The sequence below is a fragment of the Bombus fervidus genome, chromosome 9, assembly GCF_041682495.2.
Source record: "Bombus fervidus isolate BK054 chromosome 9, iyBomFerv1, whole genome shotgun sequence".
NCBI lineage: Eukaryota > Metazoa > Arthropoda > Insecta > Hymenoptera > Apidae > Bombus > Bombus fervidus.
This window is the reverse complement of record NC_091525.1, coordinates 10,383,491-10,394,083: the sequence shown is the minus strand read 5'-3', so window position 1 is coordinate 10,394,083 and position 10,593 is coordinate 10,383,491. Positions and strand designations below refer to the sequence as shown.

General features: G+C 36.6%; 1 protein-coding gene across 1 annotated transcript in view; it reads left to right on the top strand.

Moving 5' to 3' along the window:
• The first annotated feature begins 2,716 nt into the window (after positions 1 to 2,716).
• The window catches only part of LOC139990710 (tubulin alpha-1 chain), a 143,839-nt gene continuing 135,962 nt past the window's right edge, over positions 2,717 to 10,593 (top strand). The window contains exons 1-4 of the mRNA XM_072010170.1: positions 2,717 to 3,449; positions 3,556 to 3,757; positions 4,028 to 4,537; positions 4,759 to 4,830. The gene's annotated coding sequence lies outside the window, so the exon portion shown is untranslated. The remainder of the gene's footprint in view (positions 3,450 to 3,555; positions 3,758 to 4,027; positions 4,538 to 4,758; positions 4,831 to 10,593) is intronic.

Here is a 10,593-nt window from a genome sequence, read left to right as displayed (position 1 = left end):
ATTTAAGCGCCACCGGTGACACCAGCGCGAAACAGATATTTCCGGGGCCGATTTGTTCTTGGTTACGCGTAACCAAGGATCAATCTATTAATCGTTCGTTGATCGCGTAGCTGTTGGTTAAAGAGCAGAGTCTTGCTTGATTCTCGGCTCTCGAAATACGTATCCGGCCGCAGAGACGGTCGTGCGACGTTTTACGATCGTAAACGGCGCGTAGGAGGCCGGGAGAGGAACACAGCGGCAGAAAATACTAGGGCGACGACGAGGAACGTCGAATACTTTTCCTCTTTCCCCCTTTACGCCCTCCCGGTTCTACCACTGTCTTGTGAGAGACAACTGAGCAGCGAATACTCGTATTCGTGATCGTAAAATTAGAAACACCGCGGCGCTCGGCGAGGCGCCAGTTTCTTGGTCGCTCCAATTCGCTCTTTGACATTTTCGATGATAACGATGGGGGATCTTACCCGTTTTGAAAATTCTCGTCGCCGTTTGTCGCCGCGTTGGAATTCTTATTTTCGAAGCTTGATATATGGACGTGTACGTGACTCTGTTCTTTTTTTTTTTCGTGGCGCCGTGCCCCGAGCGTCTTTTTTTAGGTTAGCTTCGCATAAAGAGGCTTCGTATAATAACTTGATTGCGATGCGTTGAACGCCAGATCATGGAACGTCGATTTTTGACCTGAATTGATTGCCGAACATCGAAATCTTCCTTATGGTAGGATTATACTTATTATTTGATACTTTGTCAGCACGTACGAATTATCTGTTTCAATTTTTGTACATGGTAAATAAAATGGTTATTGGTTATTGGAAATAAAGATACGATAGGTGTAATTTACATAAAATATTTTATACGGTACATTTTAGGACATGGATTTTACGCGAAATTTGGATTAAAAATAACGGAGATCATACATATTTATTTTAGGACAAGGATTAAGGTTCAATTTATTTCTATTATTAAAAAAGTTCTTTCTTTGAAAATGTTTTTCAAGCTTCTTGTATATAGATGTCATCTCACGTGTGCGAAATAAATTGTGAAATATATACATGAACGTGTGTAACGCACGTTACTAAGAAAGTATATTACGAATTGAAAATATAAGCTTTTATTTTAACCCAAAACAACAAAATTCCCTATTTTTAACATTCTTGAATTTATTTATTTGTAAATCTTTTCTAATTCTTCTTTAAATCGGTACATTAATACATTACTCGATAAATATACATTCATAACATAGAAATGGTTGGAATATTATTTTGAATACACAATTATTTTAAACACTGTTGTCTTAATCATTAGTTAGTTTATCAAAATACGCAACATTCTTTCAAAATCGTACAACACGTTGTCACGAAAGTATTTTACAAATGCAACGCAACTGTGCAACATATTTGATGATACATCATGCATGATTATAACCTTTATCTCACACGTGCTCGATTCGTAACGTGTGCAAAAATGAAACTATAATTACCAACGTAACAAACAACAAAACGTGAAAAATTATCGAAAGAGTAAAAAATGAATTGGGCCGATCGCGTGCTGCTTCGCGTTTCACCAGGTATTAATTTACAGGCCAGTGCATTCGGTTGAGCCCATAGAAATTTGCACAATAAATCTCTTATCGCGAAAGACAGACCGGCCTACCGGGCGACGATCGTCGCCGGTATGCGGTCGATATCTTAAGAACAGTAATTTTAGCCTCTGCTTTACGATAGTCTTTTGCCTTCTGCGTCGTGGCGGCTACTATTTATCGGGCTCCATTGTTCGGCGTAGAAAGTCCCGCTGGTGGATAATCACTTCTAATTATCACCGGTCCAGAAGCACGATCGTGATAATCGTATTTCCTGAAAATAAACCTGTACACATCGAAACCGAAGCGGTCACGCTGGATTTCACCCGGAAATATTTTCCGCGTCGCCGTGGATTCGCGATTTTCTTCCGAATGGCAAACGTTTGCGATCTGGTATGCATATTATTGCATATAAACTCGTGTCTACCAACCGATACTGTTGAAATTGTAGCCGTATAAAACTTGTCAGGCCGATTACAGCCACGCCACGGATATACTTTTATTAATAAGATTGCACATAAAATTGCTTATACGACTATAATGTTAATAAACAAACAGTTGTATAGTATTTTTTCAAATAATTTGTGTACTACTAGATGAAGCCAGCTCGAGTGCTCCGTGATTTGAGGTTATGATAATGAGTAAGAATTCCGATTAGTGAATAAAATCATCTTGGATAAGTGGTTAAAGATTTTAATATCGTTAATTCGTTATCAGCGAACAGTTATTTTTAGATATATTCTGTTGCTAAAAGCAATCATTAAATGAATTCATTATCGAAATCTAAACTTTTCCTTTTCATATCATGTTACGTGTTAAGTAACAGTAACACTGGAATATTATTTGTTCTTAATCTATATTACATATAATTTTATTACAAGTTCCAATAAGAATATCTGAAAAATAGTTGAAGGAAATAAAAAACTGTTACCATTAGCGTAATATAATATGTAAAACCGGATATGGTAAAGCAATCAATAAGCACCTAAATCGCGACGCGATTAGAAAACCACAAAGCGACGTGTGTTCACAAGGGAGTGTTACATGCGCCGATCGGATCAAGTTTCTCCCATGCTACGCTTGTTAACAATTAATTTTATCGTTGTCGTGGGAACGCAGTCGCGCATGGTAGTTCGAAAATCCACGAGCATAAAACGGCAAAGTAATGTCGGCCAGTTGGTAACCAATGGTTAAAGAAAGAACCATGTAAATGGTGGTCTCTAACGAAGCAATAGGTTGCCTTCGTATGTAATAAATACGGTTTGCTGGACACAGCAATAAACACAAGCCTAATTGCTACATTCGCGTTCTCCTAGTACCAACCGAACCGATTTGCATTTTACTATAATTATAATTCCGCTCTGTACGTCATCTATGTCGATTAGCGTAGTGTCATATGGTACTCTACTTTTTCGTGGCTCATGACCGTGGCGCCATGTTACCGACTGTTTATCCAAAGATTGTGGAACAAGTGTATCGGCTGCGGATTAACAGTGTTTCAAAAGCTTGTTAGGCGACCTCGTAAATTCGCCGTGTTCCGTGTAGGAACTTAATTAGACGTTTTTCCCTCTGTTTTATGGTTAAGTTAGACATTAAACTGGCGCCTGTTCGCTGCTCGTGATTGCGTATGCTTAATAGGATCGTTAGAAGTGAATGTTGCTGCTCGGAATACGTTTTACCCGGCAGGATCTTTCAACGTATTAAATATCGCGATAAGTTGCGTTAGATTTTCGCTAGCACCGGAGATATTACACCGTGCCTTTTCGTTTTCATAACCGGAAACTATATACATGTTTTATCGAAACATAAATTGTTTGATCAATACATATATGTAATATGCAACTATAATACTGTGTACAATTAAGGATATAAGAAAGTAAGCATGTTTTAGTTCATACATGAGAAGTGTTTTCTTAACACATTATGTGTTTCATAATACGAATATGTAATTTCTAATTATTATTAACTTTTTATACTTTCAGTTTTGCAATCGAAAATGTAAGAAGTGAGAAAATCGTATTAATTTAGGGAATTCTAATTTGAAATACACGGTTTGTATTCGCGTACCAATGAGTGTGTTTCCCCCTCCCCATCGAATCCTTCGCAATTATTTACGATAGACGTCAGTATACATGGGATCGTCCTTGCGATACGGTGGATCGACGGATTGACGCTGTATATGAGGTACAAATTTGTTACTTTATTCTTACATGCTACGTATTGTCGTCTTTTATTCGATATCTTTTAATTCGTCTGCTTCTATCATTATATATCTCACTTTTAATGTATTGAATACGATAAAAGAATATACTTCGTATACGCATGTTTTATGCATATCTCGCTCATATTCAATGTACACGTTTATCATATACATATATCTTACTAAAAGGAAATCATTATTATGTTTTATTAGAATAAATTCTTTCTCTTAAAAGCTTTATTTATTCATTCCAGGTATGAAAGTGTAGTGGTTGGACGTTTTATCGCGTAAAAGGACGCCATTGCTTTCGATTATCGAAATCGTTTAGATAGTATCGATTCTTTTGCGAGAGTGATACCGGGTATACTCGTTTGGAACAGTAAACGTTAGTTTTTTTAAAATGTGCGGGCGTGGCAGCGCGAGAACAATGTGGTTGTAGGAAAATTAGTTTTTTATAATTACCGTCCTTTATTGAATTGTATTTTATTCGCGTATAACGTGATTATAGAGTCAGTGCGTGTTAGAATATAAAATTTGCTTAGAGTATACAAAAACATAAAGTCAAAGATATGACGCAGTTCGTTTCCCGATACAAGGCTGTTTTTGTTTGCATTTCTGTTTCTAATTGAGAGTGGTTGTATTTTGAACACGATATCTCGGTCGCGTTAGCTGTTTTTCGTCTTATAGTGTCTGTGTTGCTATTCAAGTGAATGAAAATTACTACAACCAAGAATATTCTCGACGATTTGGGCGACACTAAAAATGTATGTATATCTTCATGTTTTATTAACTGTAATTACATACTACGTAATCGTATAAATGAAATCGATTTACTGTAATAACATTCTGATTCAAATATTCCAAGTGACCTTTTAAGAGCAATATTGCCAAGTATTATTTGAGATTTCATATATTTTTTATATAAGCTATTACAGATAATTTTCGCTATAAGACTTATACAATTATTGGTTCCTTTCACTTTCAGGCATCTTTGGGTATGATACAACAAATGTTGAACCGGAAGTGATACCAGGAAATTCCGGATATTCAACGATCGGTGAGTCACGAATTTTATGTGTTAATATATATATTATATTCTTTCTGCATTACACATATACAGGATGTAAGAAAATTATTGATAGAAATTCCATTAGAAGAAACGCTTATTCTATGAAATATGAATACATGTACCTGTTAATTAAGTATTAACTTAGTTGTTAATTACTTTTATCTATAAAATATCTCATATCTCAATCTTTACATATACCTACAATTCTACAGGTTTATTATTATATATAATTATAATATTAAATATTCTTTAATTAAATTTCATATTGTAAATTGTAATTTTTGTATTTTTATTTGTGAAATATCTTAGAAATTTTCTTACATATTGTGATGTATAAAATATCATCAACAATTCACTATATTCCAGAGAGTAAAACTAACACATTCTTCCTTATCATATTGGCGTACAAAGTTGCGTTAACTTGCGAAACAATTTGACGTCTCTCTAAGAATACTATAGCGTTTATGTGCGTTAATATTTCAATATTTTTTATAAGGACACCTTTCGTGTAACTTTCGCACATTCTCAGAGGCACTTCTTAGCTCGTATATATACTCCATGTATGTAACAATCGAGCGTGTAATGCGTTTCACGCGTATGTAAGAGGAAAATCGCGTAGTATTCCACACTATACACCGTCATATTGCACCCGGTAATTGGCTAGCATTGTTTATCCGTCAAAGGATAAATATCATGCGGAACATTTATGCGAACTTCTAGGAATTCAGTCAGAAAAATTTCGTAGCCTTTGGTATTTAGTCTTCCGGGTTTGGTGTTGCCCTCTTGAATCAATTTTTAATTGTTAATTATGTGATATCCATATGATGCGAAACAAAGATTCATAAAAACTCCATGATAAAAAATTATAGGTATTATAACTTTCCAATCCCAAGCAAGTTCTATAAATATCGTTTTTGAATATATTCAAGAATTGCAAATACTTTCCAATCATGCAGAATATAATATACTATAGAATCAATTTTAGACATTTTTTAATATACTCAAACATTCCAAAAGTTTCTTTATTATATATAATACGATATCGAACAAATTCCACGCATTTTTTAATTTATGTACTCATTCTTTAAAACTTCCGCATTACGCAGAATAAAGTATAAACTTAATTCCCATTAATTCATATTTTTCAACATAGTCAAAGGTTCCAAAATCTTTCCTATCATGTAGAGTATAATATAGAACTAATTCCATACATTCTTCAATATACTTAATAAATTAAAAAACCCTCCTATCACATAAATCAACATAGAATGTAATACAGAACCTATTGCACACATTTTTTAATGTATTCGACAACTTCAAAAATTTCCCTGCCATACAGAATATAGTGCAGTACCAATTCTACACATTCTCCAGTATGCTCAACGATTTAAAGAACTTCGTAGAATATAATATAGAATCAATGTAATGTATGCAAAAATTGCAAAAACTTTCCATTTTATAGTGCTATGAACTATTGCCAAAAATGCGTATTCTCGTTTCAACGCTATCAATGGAGTTAGCATCGTTCCGCGTAGACAGATTCATCGCACCTGTTCCGATGCTTTCACCTAAGCTTTACCTCGTGTTCCTAGTCGTCTCAAACTATGTTACTTCGATAAACTGGAGGATTGCAACGAGTTCAATGGCAGAAAGACGACGATATAATACTATACGAAGAAGAAGAGAAGAGCAGGGGTGGGAAAGAAGAGTCTCTGTTTATCAGCCGTCTCTCAGGAGATATTTGAAAGATGCAACGATCGTTCGTGTAATTGGACGGCATTGTTTGTTCATGGCTGACGGAGTACGTTAACATTCTTTGTTGCGGATGATTGGTGTGCTTTCACCTATACTTCGGCAACGTGCTCATTGTCTTAAGCGTCTCGGGGCTGGTTTTCCTCGCCGCTGCGATCATCGAACGACAACGTTCCCTGTTATTAGACGAGAGCTTATCGGTCCACGGGGAAACTGGCCGATTTCTCATAATTAGGTGAAACGCGAAAAATCCTTTTTATCACCGATTTCCGTCGAGATTTTCGTTCGACTTTCGTGGAACAAGAGGTCATCGTTGGAGAAAACAGTTTTAGGTTTATTGGGTCCATTGGAATGTCCAATCGTTTACGGACCTAGTTATTATATATATTATACAGTACTGTGCAAACGTCTTAGGTCGTCTACGATAGCGATCTCGTAACAGCAACTATATAATTATACTTTTAGGAAATATTTCCACACGGTGTTATATAGAAACGAATCTTTAGATATTTCTTTTATGATTCTAATAGATTTACGGGACAGGCATTTTTCCCTTGGTTCATAAATTTTTTTTTAAGAATTTCGTTACTAGAGCAGAGTCCTAAATTAAAAAGAACAGTTTGTCTTTTTTATTTTATTCATTTACACAGACATTTTAGAATCTGTTAGCAGTTTTGATGTACGAAAAATAGATGTTTTCTGCAAGATGAAGCTGCTGTAAGAGATCAAATGCTGGAAGAGGACAAAGTATATACGTAGGAAAGATATTAAGAAAAGGAGACGAAGAAGAAGGAAAGTTCATCAGCGTATGAAGTCGCCCTTTCGCCAGCGTCTATTTTATTGTTCCGGTCTCGGTGGCGGTTTCTACCCCGCGGCTTCGAATAATGCGATTTCTGCATATTGTCTCGCGTGAGCGGCCATTCTCGCAAAAGCGCCTTTATAAAGAGCGGTCTCATGGGATCACGATTATATTGTTGCCGCGGTGTGCATACACACGAGGCTCCGCTATCCATTATAGCGGCGAATAAAATAGAGATGTATTGTCCTTATATACGCTGCAAGTTGTACGCCTGCGAGCTACATCGGCCATTTATTATTAGTTAAATAAATATATACCGTCGATATACCAGAAGGTTGTCCACTTGCTGGCTCTCGTACACCAGGAAACGCATAATATCCTCGTTCTCCTCTTTTTTTTTCCCCCCTTCGACTCTCCTCTTCTTGATTTCCTTTAACGGTGCACAGAGTTTACCCGTGGACACCGCGTTTCCGCTTCCCGTGATCGTGACGCGGGATCTTTTCCCCTCGGACTTCGTGGTCTGTTTTGACATTTGGTTTTGGTCCATTGATCAATGAACGTGGGCGAAATTATATACATATGTACTTGGTTTATCGACGTTCATTATAGACAGATATTGATACAGTAACTTGAAGTGACGAATTTTAGATTTTCTAATTTCACACATATTTTTATTTCAACACATACGAAAAGATATTTATTTAAAAGGAAGAAAGCAACTTTTTCTGTCATATCAGTCTGCCTTTCTTTTGCTCTTTTTTCGCATTCATCGTATGGAACAAAAAAAGTTTCTTCGTTAACAGTGTCATGCTTTTTGCATAGGATTATTCAGTCAACTTTCATATCTATCCTTCAACAAAGAGTATTTCATACCTCGTCCTTGTGTTTCAAGTGAAACAAGCGTGTCTCTGACGTTACTGAAAAAGGAAGTCGACTTTTATATCCCCAGAGATTTACCGTCAAACGAAACAAACCGTTTCACTCAATATTATTATCATCGTTTTACATCATTCATAAATATAAACCTGTGAAGCATTTAACCAGAATGTTATAAAATTCTTACCAGTTCGCTGGTTGAGGTGAAATTTCACATTATCCTGTAATTAATATATTTAATAATAATCGAGTTATACCAAAAATTGTTTCGTATTTCATATACAATACAAATCTTACTATTCCTTTATCAATTTTAACGTTCGATCCAACTGCCAATAAGAATAATAATAGAAATTTCAAACTCGATCAAAAGATAAAGATTACTATTCTTTTTAATACACCTACCATTATGAATTTTCAAATACTTATAATTTCATCCATGTTCTTCGATCAGTAAACCAAATACAAACGTCAAAGGACTATCAAACTCTTCGTACGAACAATATTAGACATTTCAAACTCGATCAAACGATAAAGACTCACATTTTCTCCAATGCATTTATCATTACGAATCTTCAAACATTTCCTCTACACTTCGTATCTTGACAAAATTCCTGCAACAATAGGAACAAGAACATTCGAATAAATCTGTAACAATCTCACTCTCGAACAATTTCTATTCTTGTTTTCCAATCTTCCTTATATGTGGTCATCTTCAAACTCCAATTAATCGCTGTTCCAATAAACAATTGTTTCGTTCTTCGCTAGTCTACTGTATAATCATTTGACACGTATCACTTGCGTGCAATAGCCGCTCGAAAAACATTTGAATATTTGTTCTTAGCATCGATAACATTGGAAAGTACTGTCGTAACGTTTCTGACTTTTTTCCTGATGGACGTTAGAGGACTTCCTGCTAACAAGCCGCGACAATAGGAGGCGGCGAAACAGGTAGCTATAGTGCACCAGGGATTTAATTACTTTCACCAATGCCACGCAGCCTGGGGAAGTTTAATTAATTTTTTGGTTGGTCGCTCGACCGATCGAGACCGACGATCGCACTCGTTACCGACGCCCGAACTGATCTAACTCGCTTAGATCGTTCCTACGACTGTTACGAACCGGTCACGGACTGGTCGCCGACTCTACACGTGCCCCCTGTTCCTCGCGGTCTAATGGAAAGGCAATTAACGCGATCTTTTATCGGTGGACGGGGTCGGGACCGACCCTGGATACCGATTACCGGAAAGAAACCGCCTTAAATCTTCTGCTTTTCATTTAGATCTTGAATTTTCTTACGCTCATAGGAAATTTCAAAAGCATAGAAAGTGGAAATAGATTTCGATTAATAATTATGAATTTTACGTATTTTACACATTTAAACGCACGATGAAACATTTGTTGGTTAGTTGCATTTGACTTTTATATATATACATGTATACATAGTTAGGATTTTGATCGTAAATTTGTAAGAAATTTGAAAGTGAAAAATTGCACAGGATGCACACGATATAAAGAGATATACGTAGAAAGTATAGTGCTTCTTATAATATTTAGTAGGCAAAAGAGATTCTCTAGCCAAAACTGTAATTGCTCTAAGTTTTTCAATTATATTCTCGAACAAATAAATTTCCATAAAAATCCGCAATCTGTTTATAACATCGAGGAAATATATAGTCAGGTATTGGATGTTTCAAGAATTCCTGCGGCACACAGCGCTTGAAAATCGCTGGGTCTAACGTATCGCTTGAATAATAGTCGACGATGAAATGTATTGCTCCTCAGAAAGAAAAAGTGCCGCAACTCGTAAAACCTAACAATCGTTTGTATGGCGAGCTGAACGAATGGTAGATAATTTGGCGGACGTTTAGTCGGGAGGAAAGCGATGATAAAAGCGAGCACATCGATCCGGATTGGCTGGGCGTGTCACGTCAGTGGGTCGGCGAGGAACGCGTATCGCGATAATGTGTTTCTAGGTCAGTCACCGTCTGTGAGCGCACGTTCACGAACAGCGTACACGCGAGCACGCATTCCTTTCTCTATAAAACCGATCGTGAATCCTCGCTGCTTGTTTTTTTACACTGCGGCTAACGCAAACACGCGGGCGCGGATGTTAACAGCGTCGTTAAGTGAAATTGCCACTCGAATTCCGATGGCCGTTTTATCAAAACCGATTAGAATCGTTGCACGGCGTGTGCGTATACACAACACGGTGGAAATGGGAATCGTTTAATTGGTCGTCTCGTCGCGAAATAATCGCCAAGGAGTCGATATACACGCGACTTATCGATGTTAAGTACCGCGCAGTCTCGCTCCGAGATCGT